Source organism: Hyperolius riggenbachi, chromosome 9 (genome assembly GCF_040937935.1).
Source record: "Hyperolius riggenbachi isolate aHypRig1 chromosome 9, aHypRig1.pri, whole genome shotgun sequence".
In the NCBI taxonomy this organism is placed as follows: domain Eukaryota; kingdom Metazoa; phylum Chordata; class Amphibia; order Anura; family Hyperoliidae; genus Hyperolius; species Hyperolius riggenbachi.
In genome coordinates this window covers 57196061-57209111 of record NC_090654.1, presented here as the reverse complement: position 1 = coordinate 57209111, position 13051 = coordinate 57196061, and the positions used below count along the sequence as shown (strand labels likewise).

Below are 13051 nucleotides of genomic sequence, written 5' to 3'. Positions count from 1 at the left end.
ATCACCAGACACATCCTCAGAGCCAGCCGTGAGCTGCAGCCAGAACAGCGAGCAGGGAAAGTACATTTGAGAGACAGGCGAGTGGGCGGATTCACTAGAATGGTCACTCACATTTTACTACTCGCAGTGTTTGTAAAGAGAGGGATCCAGTCCCAGCGGTGTCGCGGCTGTGCGGGCGGGAGCCGTGGGCCCTCGGGGCGGAGCCCTGGAACAGGGGGACATTTGTTGCTGATAAGACGCTCTTTGTTCCTCTATATAAACCCACAACTTGTGCATAAAGAATGTTATTTTATTGGGAGAACTGTGATCCAGCTGCTGCTGTGGGCGAAACCATAGGGAGATAATTGAAATATATAGCAATTAAGCTTCATCAGAGGCAGAAAGAGAGAGATCCCGTGCAGATAGACAGGGCCTCTTCAAAGAGAACGCCTTTCCGGTCTCTGCGGTCCGGCACACAGCGATGAGAACGATGCTTCTTTCTCAGCTCGGGCACCTTTCATTTCATGAGAACAGAGCAGGGAACCCAGGGAAGGGGACAGAGGTGACAGCGACAGGTTATCAGCTGCATTCTGGGAAAATCATGTGCCTGAGGATATTTGGGGGCCATGCCTAATTATGTGATGGGATTTAAAGAGGGGGTGACGACTCTGTATAATTTTGTTTGCGGATTTAGGGGAAACTCTGTGTTATTATGCTGGGGATATAAGGGGAAACTCTCCCCCTGAATCTCCAAGCTTAATTAGTCAGAGCCCTTCTACAAGTGTACTTGTAGGGAAAAACATGTCCCAAATTGATACTCACCTCAGTAGTAGCAGTAGGGTATTGTACCGTGTTAGCCATCAGTAAAAGCAAGAGGTTTTAAATCAGGAATCCAGGATGATACCATTTATTGGCTAACTTAAAAGAATAAGAGTAAGCAAGCTTTCGGCTGCATAGCCTTCGTCAGGCTTCGAGCTAACAGATTTGAAGCCAGACGAAGGCTATACAGCCAAAAACTTGCTCACTCTTATTCTTTTAAGTTAGCCAATAAATTGTATAAACCTGATACAAAACTTCTTGCTTTTACCTCAGTGGATAATCCAGAGGCTTCACATGTCCCCCTTGACTCCACCGATCCAGCGCTAAGGCCCCCCGCCCCCCAACCCCTTTCCACGACAGAGCAGTTAAAAAGGGCGCCTACTTGCCTCTTTGCCTATTTGCAGTCGCAGTTTGCATGGGGTGCGCTATTGTATACAGGACACTTTTTAAAGGGGGAAGGGGTTAAGATTAGATGCGGGAAGAGGGTGGGAAGTTAAGATTAGATGGCCACTGGATGGGGGGTTTAATGTTAGTTGCCCACCGGGGATTTTGAGAGTTAGGTATCATCTAGGGGTAGATTTAGTGTTAGGCACCACTAGGGGAGGGTTTTGTGTGAGAGTAGGCCAGTAGGGTCATCAGGGCTGGATTTACCATAAGGCACTGTAGGCACGTGTCTACAGGCGCCTGATGATGGAAAGGCGGCTCACTCCCCTCCCCAAGTGCCTTCCTCCTTCCCTATGCAGAGTCCCGAGCAGAGTGAATGAGAGGTTACTTACCCAGCTCTTGGCATTCCACTGACATGCTCTCCCTTCAGTCAGTAGCACCTCTGGCTACTTAATACTGAGGATACCTCTGGCTACCTAATACTAAGGGGCACCTGTAGCTACCTATGATGAGGAAGGGAAGTAAATGAGAAGTGACAGCTGGACAAGCCAGCACACTTGCAGTGGGGTTTGGGGGGAGGGTTTGTAGGTTCATGGAGGGCGAAGTCTAGGGTGCCAGGACATGTGGGCCTCTGGGCTCCAGTATTGTAAATCCGGGCCTGAGGGTCATAGTAAAATATTGGTAATATCTGTAAATATTACTGATATTTTACTATTTGATTGAAGTAGTAGAATATTAGTAAATTTATTGATATTCTACTACCGCTATCCTGGGCCATTTTCAACAGGAGCCTTTTTCAAATCTACCCTCCCCCATTCACAGCCCCCCACACACCAGAGATCTTGGACAAGGGTTGAAGAGTGTGTGCTGCCGTACTCCCACCCTTGAATGGGTGCAGGATGGCATACACCTGTGCAGTGGCATTTCTGCCGAGCTGAAGATCTCCTCCGTCTGCACAGCGTGCCCGCCCTCGTTCACAGACAGAAGCGCGCCTGAAATCTTCAAAAGGGTCCTGGCTTCAGGTCCAGCGGTGGTCTCAAGGAAAGTGTGGGAAGCCTCTTTAAAACCCCAAGCATAATAACGTAGAGTCCACCTTATATCCACAAACATGATTAGGCAGGGTTCCCCTTTTTAAACCACCAAACATAAAAAACTGTCCCGTCCCCCACCCTAAATCCGCAAACATTAGGCAGAGCCTGGATGGGTATACTGCCTTCCAAAAGGAAGGGGGGCAGTACGGGTCACTGAGTGCCTTAAGGGGGGTCAGTGCCAGCCTGAAGGGGAGTGTTTAACTAAAGGGGGCTACTGCCTATCTAAAGGGGGCTACTGCCAACCTAGAGGGGGAATGGGGTATAATCAGATTCAGAACCTAGCAGGGACACTGCATAAGTGAAGTGTGGGGAAATGTCACTGGCCTCAATGGACCACAGTGGTAATGTTTTTTTAGACATCTGTTTACCACACAGATCATTAGAGGTCTGGAGTGTATTGTGGCTTAGATGCTTCCATGAAGCCTGTCTTGAGTAGTTTTAGCCTAACAGCGATGCACTTCTGGCACAGTTCTCTGTCACCCTGGAACCACTTTTTTAACTGAGATATTTGCTCTCCCAGCTAAAACAAAGTGTGTTGAGTTTTCTTTATGGAGGCCAGAGGAGCATTGGGCCTGATTCACAAAGCGGTGCTAACAGTTAACACGCTGGTGAAAAGCCCTTTATCACGCCTAAACTCAGTTTAGGGATGATAAGTTTAGGTGTGATACGTTTAGGTGTGATAAGTTTAGGCATGATAAGTTTAAGCACCAACTGGGTTAGCACCGCAGTGCACAGCTTATCAAAAGTTTTGCGCTAGCAAAGTCTGGTGCACTTCGCACAGAGTTTAATGGCGCTGCTTTGCGTGCGGGACTTTGCGCACGATCTAAACGTATCTAAACTTATCATGCCTAAACTTATCACACCTAAACTTATCACGCCTAAACTGGCTTTTCACCAGCGTGGCGCAATGGTTATCATGCCTAAAGTCTCTCACTGGGTTAGCACCGCTTTGTGAATCGAGCCCCTTGTGTGCAGGCTGCAAAACTATGCGAGTCGCCTGATTCACAGCTGAACTAGGCCTCAATTTGCTGCGATTCGGTAAGGCTATGTGAGGCTTCATTCAAGTGGATGGAGCTTTGGACCTTCCCTTTAGGGCAATTATTGTATGCGATCAAAGCGCTCATCAGCATGGTAAACTTTTGTATCACCCTTTTATAAATATGGCAATCTTAAAAAAAACTTTAACCCGGGGATGAGCTTCATCCCAATCAGAAGCCCCTTTCCCACCATTTTTCGAATAGATCATCAGGGACATTTGTATGGTTGATATTGTGTTGAAATCCCTCCCACTGTGTGATGTCAGGGCCATGACAGTTTCCTGTCTGTGAACCTCAATGCATTGTGGGAAATAACAGCTGTTTCCAGCTGCCAAGCAAGCAGTATCTCCTTCTGTGAATAGAATGCTCAGTAAATGAACATTCCGCAGAGATCACCTGACAGGACTAAAGATGTCGCCACCTGTGATCAAATTTCAGAATGTAAATCAGGGAGAGGAAAGATTTTACAATGTGCAAACACTGAGTAAATCATTTATAAGCGAATATTGTATATAAAAAAAACTGTTTTATTAATTACGTTATTTTCACTTCAGTTCCCCCTTAAAAGGGGTTTCTAGTAATAGGTGTATCTATATTGTTATGCTATTTCTACCCTTATGTACAATTTACCAAGTGTTAAGTGCAACTGCGTATCTACATTGGCTTTGTTGTATGTTTAACTGTATACATTAACTTTATGGATCTACTGCAACTGCACAACTCTTCGGAATATGATGCTGCTGTATGTAGTAATAATGTACAATGTGCTTTTTCTTTCCTCATAGCCTTGAGTAGTTCACAACTTTCACCACCAGAGGACACCATCATACCACATTATCTGGTGTAGTTCCAGCTGTGTCCACCAAGTAGCAGCATTTCTCCACCTTATCTGATGACTGCTTGTCTTGGCATCATTAGACAGCAATGCTGCTTCCAAGGCTTTCCTAAAGCTGTAAGTAAAAAAGAAACTAATTATAAAACTAATAACAGGTAATTACTTCCATAAGGTGACCATAAAGAAAAGCTATAATGCATAAATGAACATGCTGTAGAGCGTAATGTTGTAAGAAGAAAGCAGTCATTTCAGGCTGTTTTCAGTATGGGGCATTCAGGCTACATTTTCGCCCACTGCATTTAATCCTGGTGGTCCTGGTTCTCTATAACATACAGAATTTAACTTCATCCCACTCAGCAGCTGATAACCCCTTTCCCATGAGAAATTACCTTCTCTGGACTAGATCATCAGAAGTCTACAGTCGGGTCCATAAATATTGGGACATCGACACAATTCTAACATTGTTGGCTCTATACCCAACCACAATGGATTTGATATGAAACAAACGTGATGTGCTTTAACTGCAGACTGTCAGCTTTAATTAAGGGTATTTACATCTAAATCAGGTATATGGTGTAGGAGTTACAACAGTTTGCATATGTGCCTCCCACTTGTTAAGGGACCAAATGGGACAGAATAATATTCATAAATAAAACTTTAACTTTTTTGAATACTTGGTTGCAAATCCTTTGCAGTCAATAGAGATGGACCGAACGGTTCGCATGCGAACTTATTCGCGAGAACATCGCGGGTTCGCGTTCGCGATCAAACGCAAACTTTATGCGAGTTCAATCCGATCCCTATACTACATCATTGGGCTAAACTTTGACCCCCTACATCACAGTCAGCAGACACATGGTAACCAATCAGGCTGCACTTCCTCCTGGATCCCCCCCCCCCCCCCCCTCCCTTATATAAGGCAGCAGCGTCAGCCATGTTCTCACTCTGTGTGCTGCATTGTTATGCTGGATACACACAATGCGTTTTTGCGTTCGTTTTTGCGGTTGATTCGCGTCGATACGATTATTTCCAACATGCTCGATTCAGATTTCAATCGTTTTTGCCGTCGATTTGGCATCATTAACATGCAAATCAACGGCAAAAACGATCTAAATCCGAAGCGAGCATGTTGGAAATAATCGAATCGATGCGAATCGACCGCAAAAACGAACACAAAAACGCATCGTGTGTATTCAGCATTAGTGAGAGAAGGGAGAGAGGTTGCTGCAGAGATTAGGGAAAGCTTAGTTAGGCTCTTGTTAGGCTTGTTAGCTTGCTCCTTGCTGATACTTGCTAAAAAAAAGCACCCCAAAACAGCTCTTTTGAGAGCTAATGTTCTTGTGATCTGTTTTTATTTTTTTTTTTGTGTGGCCCACTGACACTTGCATATACAGCCCTGTCTGTCGCAGCTGGCCCTTGCTAATTGCTATACTGTGCCAGGCCCGGCACATTCAGTGCCTACCTGTTCACTGCACCTGACCTGTGTGACTGCTACACATTTGTACTACCAGTCTGTGCATACCTGTTCGCTGCACCTGCGTGACAGCACACAGTTTTATATACCAGTCACTGCATACCTGTTCACGATACCTGTGTGTGTGACGGCTGCACATTTGTAATACCAGTCCGTGCCTACCTGTTCACTGCAGCTGACCTGTGTGACTGCTGCACAGTTGTAATACCAGTCCGTGCATACCTGTTCACTGTACCTGCGTGACAGCACGCAGTTTTATATACCAGTCACTGCATACCTGTTCACTGTACCTGTGTGTGTGACAGCTGCACATTTGTAATACTAGTCCGCGCCTACCTGTTCACTGCATCTGACCTGTGTTACTGCTGCACATTGTATTGATACCAGTCCGTGCATACCTGTTCACTGCACCTGCGTGATAGCACACAGTTTTATACACCAGTCACTGCATACCTGTTCACGGTACCTGTGTGTGTGACAGCTGCACATTTGTAATACCAGTCCATGCCTACCTGTTTACTGTGCCTGACCTGTGTGACTGTTGCACATTTGTAATACCAGTCTGTGCATACCTGTTTACTGCACCTGTGTGACAACACGCAGTTTTATATACCAGTCACTGCATATCTGTTCACGGTACCCGTGTGTGTGAGACAGCTGCACATTTGTAATACCAGTCCGTGCCTACCTGTTCACTGCACCTGACCTGTATGACTGCTGCACATTTGTAATACCAGTCTATACATACCTGTACACTGCACCTGTGTGACAGCACACAGTTTTAAACACCAGTCACTGCATACCTGTTCACGGTACCTGTGTGTGTGACAGCTGCACATTTGTAATACCAGTCCGTGCCTACCTGTTCACTGCACCTGTGTGACTGCACATTGGATTAGTCAAGTCAGTGCATACCTTTCACTTCTTCCCCCCCAATATGGACAAAACAACAGGCAGAGGCAGACCCAGAGGCAGGCCACCCGGCAGGTCTGTTCGAGGTCGTGCTGACGTGATTTTGTGCTGCCCTGCACCAAAGTACAGTGCTCAGAAGAAGGGACATGCCATCAACTCCCAAGATTGTCAGGACCAAGTTGACTATTTAACGCAGAACACCTCATCTTCCGCAGCCACCAGCGCTAATACAAGCACCACATCCGCTACATTTGACACTTCGCAGGAGTTATTTGGTGGGGAATTAACTGATTCACAGCCATTATTGTTACAATAAGATGAAGGCGCTAAGCAAGTTACACCACCTCATATGTCTGAGTTAGGCGTCACTATGGACGCAAGGTGTGAGGAGGATGATTAAGTACCTGCTGTTGGTGCAGTTTATGAGGTGTCTGATACAAGCAAAGCTGTGGTGGATGATTATGATGATGACGATGATGATGATACTAACATGGATGTCACGTGGGATCCTAATAGACATGATGACCTGGGGAACAGTTCAGAGGTGGAGTCAGAGACGAGTAGGAGAAGACGAGTTGCTGAAAGAAGCAGGGGGAGCTCATCATCAGAAACAGCTCGTGGCAGTGTCTGGCAGCATGTATCGCCACCTATGGACAGTCAACCAACATGCCCTTCAACGTCAGCTGCTGACGCCACCATAGTGCCATCATCCCAGGGCTCAGTGATGTGGAAATCTGTTTGTGTGTCTGCCTCAGATGAGAGCAATGCCATCTGTATTCTCTGCCACCAAAAATTGAGCCGTGGAAAGACCAAGACCCGCATAGGGACAACTGCCTTACAAAGGCACATGATGAAAAAGCACAAACTGCAATGGGAAGACCACCTGAGCAAAAGCAGCACACAAAAGCAAAGCCACCCTCCTTCTCCTCTTCCTCCTTCAGGTGCATTATCTTCAGCAGCTTTCTCCCTTGCACCCTCACAGCCACCCTCCTCCACTCCGCCTCTCACCTTGAGCGGTTCCTGCTCCTCTACCCACAGCAGCCAGGTGTCCATGAAGGAAATCTTTGAGCGGAAGAAGACAATGTCTGCCAATCACCCCCTTGCCCGGCATCTGATAGCTGGCTTGGCGGAACTGTTAGCTCGCCAGCTGTTACCATACCAGCTGGTGGACTATGAGGCCTTCCGAAACTCTGTGGCGATTGGGACACCGCAGTGGAAGATACCAGGCCGCAATTATTTCTCAAAAAAGACGATACCCAAACTGTACCATGAAGTTGAAAGGCAAGTGGTGTCATCTCTGGCACACAGCGTTGGGTCAAGGCTCCATCTGACCATGGATTCCTGGTCTGCAAAGCACGGTCAGGGCAGGTACATTACTTATACAACCCATTGGGTCAACCTGGTGACTGCTGGCAAGCAGGGAGTATGTGGCTGTGCAGCGGACCTAGTTGTGACACCTCCACGGCTTGCAGGCAGGCCTGCTGCCACCTCCTCTCCTTCTCCTCCTCCTCCTCCTGCTACATCCTCTTCGCTGTCGTTGTCCTCCTCCTTGGCTGAGTGGCAGTGCCACTCTACTGGTGCTGCGATCTCCTCTCCAGCTCCCCAGGGCCTATGCTGCATGCCAGGTACGACGGTGTCACGCCATCTTGGACATGTCTTGCCTCCAAGCCGAGAGTCACACTGGAGCAGCTCTCCTGGCTGCTCTGAACAAACAGGTGGATCAGTGGCTGATCCCGCACCAACTGGAGATCATTAACATGGTGTGTGACAACGGTAGCAATCTCATTTCGGCTTTGAGTTTGGGAAAGTTGACACATGTACCCTACATGACACATGTGCTGAATCTAATAATTCAAAAATGTGTGTCTAAATACCCAGGCTAAGGTTCTGAAGCAGTCCAGGAAGGTGTGTGGGCATTTCAGGTGGTCCTACACGGCCATGGCAAGCTTGGCCGATATTCAGCAGAGAAACAACATGCTGGTGAGGCACTTGATTTGCGATAGCCCGACTCGCTGGAATTCAACATTCCTGATGTTTGACAGCCTGCTACAACAGGAGAAAGCCGTCAACCAGTATCTGTACAACTACAGTAAAAGGACATGCTCTGGGGAGATGGGGTTGTTCTGGCCGAAGTACCGGACACTCATGCGAAATGCCTGCAGGCTCATGTGGCCGTTTGAGGAGGTGACAAACATGGTGAGTCACAGTAAAGGTGCCATCAGCGACTTGATCCCATATGCTTTCTTCCTGGAGCGTGGCGTGCGTAGAGTGGTGGATCAAGCTGTGGAGGAGCATGAACAGGAACAGGAGGAAGAGTTGTGGGAACAATCAGCAGAACCAGATGTTTCCTCAACACCTACGGCAGCACAGAGGAGTGAGGAGGAGCGTCGTGTGGGGAAGAGGAGTCAGATGAGGAAGGTGTTTTTTTTTAAAGGAGGTGGAAGAACAACCGCAGCGTTGCAGGGGGCTTGTGCTGCTCACCTTTTCCGTGGTATTGTTCGTGGCTTGGGGGAGGAGGAGAACTTACCTGACATCATTGAGGAAGAGCAAGAGGAGATGGATAGTACGTCGGCATCCAAATTTGTGCAAATGGCATCTTCCATGCTGTTCAGCCTGTTGAGGGACCCCCATATAAAAAAACTCAATGGGAATGACCTGTACTGGGTGGCAACACTACTAGACCCTCAGTATAAGCACAAAGTGGTGGAGATGTTACCAAATCACCAGAAGGCAGAAAGGATGCAGCACTTGCACCACAAGCTGGCAAGTATGCTTTACAGTGCGTTTAAGGGTGATGTCACAGCACAACGGAATAAAGGTGCCACTGCCAGTAATCTTCCTCCTCCTACTATCTCCACGCAGGCAAGGAGAGGACGCTCTAGCGATCTCATGGTGATGTCGGACATGCAGACATTCTTTAGTCCAATGCCTCGCCTTAGCCCTTTCGGATCCACCCTCCACCAACGCCTTGACCGGCTGGTAGCTGACTACCTGGCCTTAACTGAGGATGTAGACAACAGCAATGAACCCCTGGACTACTGGGTTCGCAGGCTTGACCTGTGGCCAGAGCTGTCACAACAATTTGCCATCCAACTTCTGGCTTGCCCTGCCTCAAGCGTCCTGTCGGAAAGGACCTGCAGCGCAGCTGGAGGCATTGTCACTGAGAAGAGAAGTCGCCTAGGTCAAAAAAGTATTCAGTTCTTCACCTTTATCAAAATGAATGAGGCATGGATCGCGGAGGGCTACTGCCCGCCCCAAGACTAAGTCGGTCCCCCACACAGCATCTCTGCCTACAGGCCGCTTCACTGCGTCCTCCGCCACCACCAACAAGGTCCAGGACTACAGGTGGATTCCTGAATTTTTAAGGCCGCTAGCAACGGCCGCCAACAAAAACAATAAAAAAAAGTTTCTGGTGCGTGTACATATATTGTGTGTACCTGCATATTTTTTCTGGCTGCACTGCGGCTGCAACAACAAAACAAAAGGCATGTACCAGGGGCGTACCTAGAAATGACTGGGCCCCATAGCAAAAAAAATTATAGGGCCCATCCCCCCACGACCTTCCAACCCCATGGACTTCGGACCTTCCACCCAAACATTTTGTGGGGAAATCTGATTTCCCCACAAAATGCAACCAGATTGTCGGCAAATTTCCCTACAATATGCAACCAGATTGTCGGCAGATTTCCCCACAAAATGCAACCAGATTGTCGGCAGATTTCCACACAATATGCAACCAGATTGGCTGCGGAATTCCCCACAAATTGCAGTTGGCAGATTTCCCAAAAAATTGCAACCAGATTAGAGATGGGCCGAACGGTTCGCCGGCGAACGGTTCCAGGCGAACTTTGGTGGTTCGCGTTCGCCTGGACCAGGCGAACTTTTGCGGAAGTTCGATTCGCCCCATAATGCACTATGAGAGTCAACTTTGACCCTCTGCATCACAGTCAGCAGGCACATTGTAGCCATTCGGGCTACACTAAGCCCTGGAGCCCCACCCCCCCTTATATAAGGCAGGCTCGCCGGCCATTACACTCACTCGTGTGCCTGCTAGAGACAGACTAGGGACAGCTGCTTCAGACTTGTTCTCCTAGGGACAGATTAGTTAGGTTCTTGGCTGCTTAGCTTGCTCCTGGCTGATTATTATTGCTTTTATAGCACCCCTCAACAGCTCTTTTCAGAGCTCATCCTGTACTTTTTTTTTCTGTGTGTCAAACTGACACTTTTGTTGCATGCACAGCCTTGCTAATTCATAGTGTGTGTGCAGGGGAGGACTGGCCCAGGGGGACGGGGGGCAATTGCCCCCTGGGCCGCCCGAATCTTAAGTAATTAGGGCCAGCAGACATACCACAGGTGACAGGTTCGCAGTGGGGATCGCAACCTCGCGCAAAATTTCACGGCAAGTTGAAGTATCCAATCAGAGAAGGGGCTGAGGCGGCCGGCCGTGGTGTGCCCTTGTGCGTGGCTGCGCCTGCGGTGGGTGTGAGCGGCACAAGGACACAAATAGCTTAGGTCCTCTCCGGCCCGGTGGGTTGACCCTGCTTGACTCTGCCCCCCGCTTGGAGCCATTGCCGCCCGCAATGTGCTGCTGTGCCTGCGGTGTCATCGGAGTGAGCTGTCTCACTCTTCAGCTTTCTGTGCTGGGGGGGATGGGGGCCTGGAGCTGTGGCTACGAGTGGCTGGCCTGACTGGAGGAGTCGGACACAGTCCTTCCCTGTGCTGCTGTGCCTGAGGTGTCGTCGGAGTGAGCTGTCTCACTCTTCAGCTTTCTGTGCTGGGGGGGCTGGGGGCCTGGAGCTGCGGCTACGAGTCAGGGGAGGACTGGCCAGGGGGGAAGGGGGGAGATTTCCCCCTGGGCTGCCTCTCATTTAGCGATTTAGGGCTGGTGCAGGGCCTGTTGCATTCATGTTTTTGTATAAGGCAATGTGAACCACTAAGTTAGCTGGCTGAGGGAAATAAAAGTGCAATAACAGAGCAATTAGAGGGCGGTTAAGCTGGTAAATGTACACAGCAAGATGCAGAGCAGAGGCCTGCCTGAAGGGTCCGTAGAAAGTCTGCTCTCTTACCATCATAGCTCCCAACTGTCCCTCTTTTGAAGGGACAGTCCCTCTTTGGACATAAGTGTGTGTGTGTGTGTGTGTTTGGGGGGGGGGGGGGGTGAGCCTTGGGGAATTAAGGTGGCCATACATCTGTCGTCTTGGTAATCAATCAACTGTTTTGATAATTACTGTCGAATTGAATGAAAATCGGTGCTGCCACAAGCATGCCCAATTGACTATTTGCCTGATTTCAGGCAGAAATTGGTCGGATCTGATATGATGGGAAATCTCAGGCTGATGTGATTGATCAGGTGTGCAGCGGCATGTGATAATCACGAACGACGGACTCAACGGAAACCCCTGGCTGTCGTCCCTCCAAATGTATTATGTGACCCCAGTGCAGTTATACTTTACCTGTCACGCTGTCCTGCAAGTGTCCTTGCTGTATTTCCACATGGACGACCCATGTGACTAGCGGCATAGAGCAAATGGAGCGCGTGTGTGGACACCATTTGGGCTGGGGCTGCCATGATAACGGGCCCCTAGGTTGTGTTTTCCCCCCAGGCTGAAAGGTCCCAGTCCTCCCCTGTGTGTGTGCCACTGCCAGCAGCCCAGCACATTCAGTGACTACCTGTGTGTGTGACAGGGAGCTGCACATTGTACTACCCAGTACTGCATATACCCAGTACCTGTTGTGTTTACTTAACCCACCTCATCACTGCATATACCTAGCTTTGTGTTGAGTGAACCCAGCTCACTGCATCTAACTACCTGTTGTGTTGAGTGAACCCACCTCACTGCATCTAACTACCTGTTGTGTTCAGTGAACCCAGCTCTCTGCATCAAAATGAATGAGGAATGGTTCACGGAGGGCTACTGCATGACCGAAGACCAAGTCAGTCCCCACACACAGCATCTCTACCTGCAGGCCACTTGCCTTCTCCGCCACCACCAACAGGGTCCAGGACTCTAGGCGGATTCCTGAATTTTTAAGCTACACTAATTTTTTTGGTGCGTGTACATGCCTGCCTAATTTTTCTGGCTGCACTGCAGGCGGCTGCAACAAAAAAAAAGTCATGTACATGTGCACATCCCCCTTCGTGATCATTACCTTGCCGCGGTGAAGGGGCTTGCGTATCACAATGGAGCAATGACCGCCGACTATTTGAGTGTCTCGGGTGGGGGTGGCACACAAAAGATATTAAGGTCGTTGCTTCATTGTGGTCAGACCAAATTTGATCAGCTGGACAGTCACTGTTGTTCTATCATTGAGCTACCACAGCTCGGCGACCATATGGGCTTGAAAACCACCACGGCCTACACTCTCGCCACGGTGCGCACCACTCCAGCACAGCCGTCACTACGCAAACAGCTGTTTGCGGTGTGTTGCACAGTGAGTTTGGTGTGTCAGTGTGAAGCAGTACTCTAATTACACTCCCTGATTGATGTATACACATGCAAGATGTTTTAAAGCACTTTAG

The 13051-nt window shown here is 48.7% G+C and overlaps 1 protein-coding gene across 3 annotated transcripts in view; it reads left to right on the top strand.

The window, feature by feature from the left end:
- Positions 1-13051, top strand: part of KCNJ9 (potassium inwardly rectifying channel subfamily J member 9) — a 61498-nt gene that overhangs the window by 5824 nt on the left and 42623 nt on the right. For 2 of the 3 annotated variants that reach the window (XM_068252825.1, XM_068252826.1), the window contains exon 2: positions 4096-4262. The gene's annotated coding sequence lies outside the window, so the exon portion shown is untranslated. Of the gene's footprint in view, positions 1-4095; positions 4263-4282; positions 4301-13051 lie in introns of those variants that run through there. The other variant, XM_068252827.1, reaches the window with a different exon arrangement.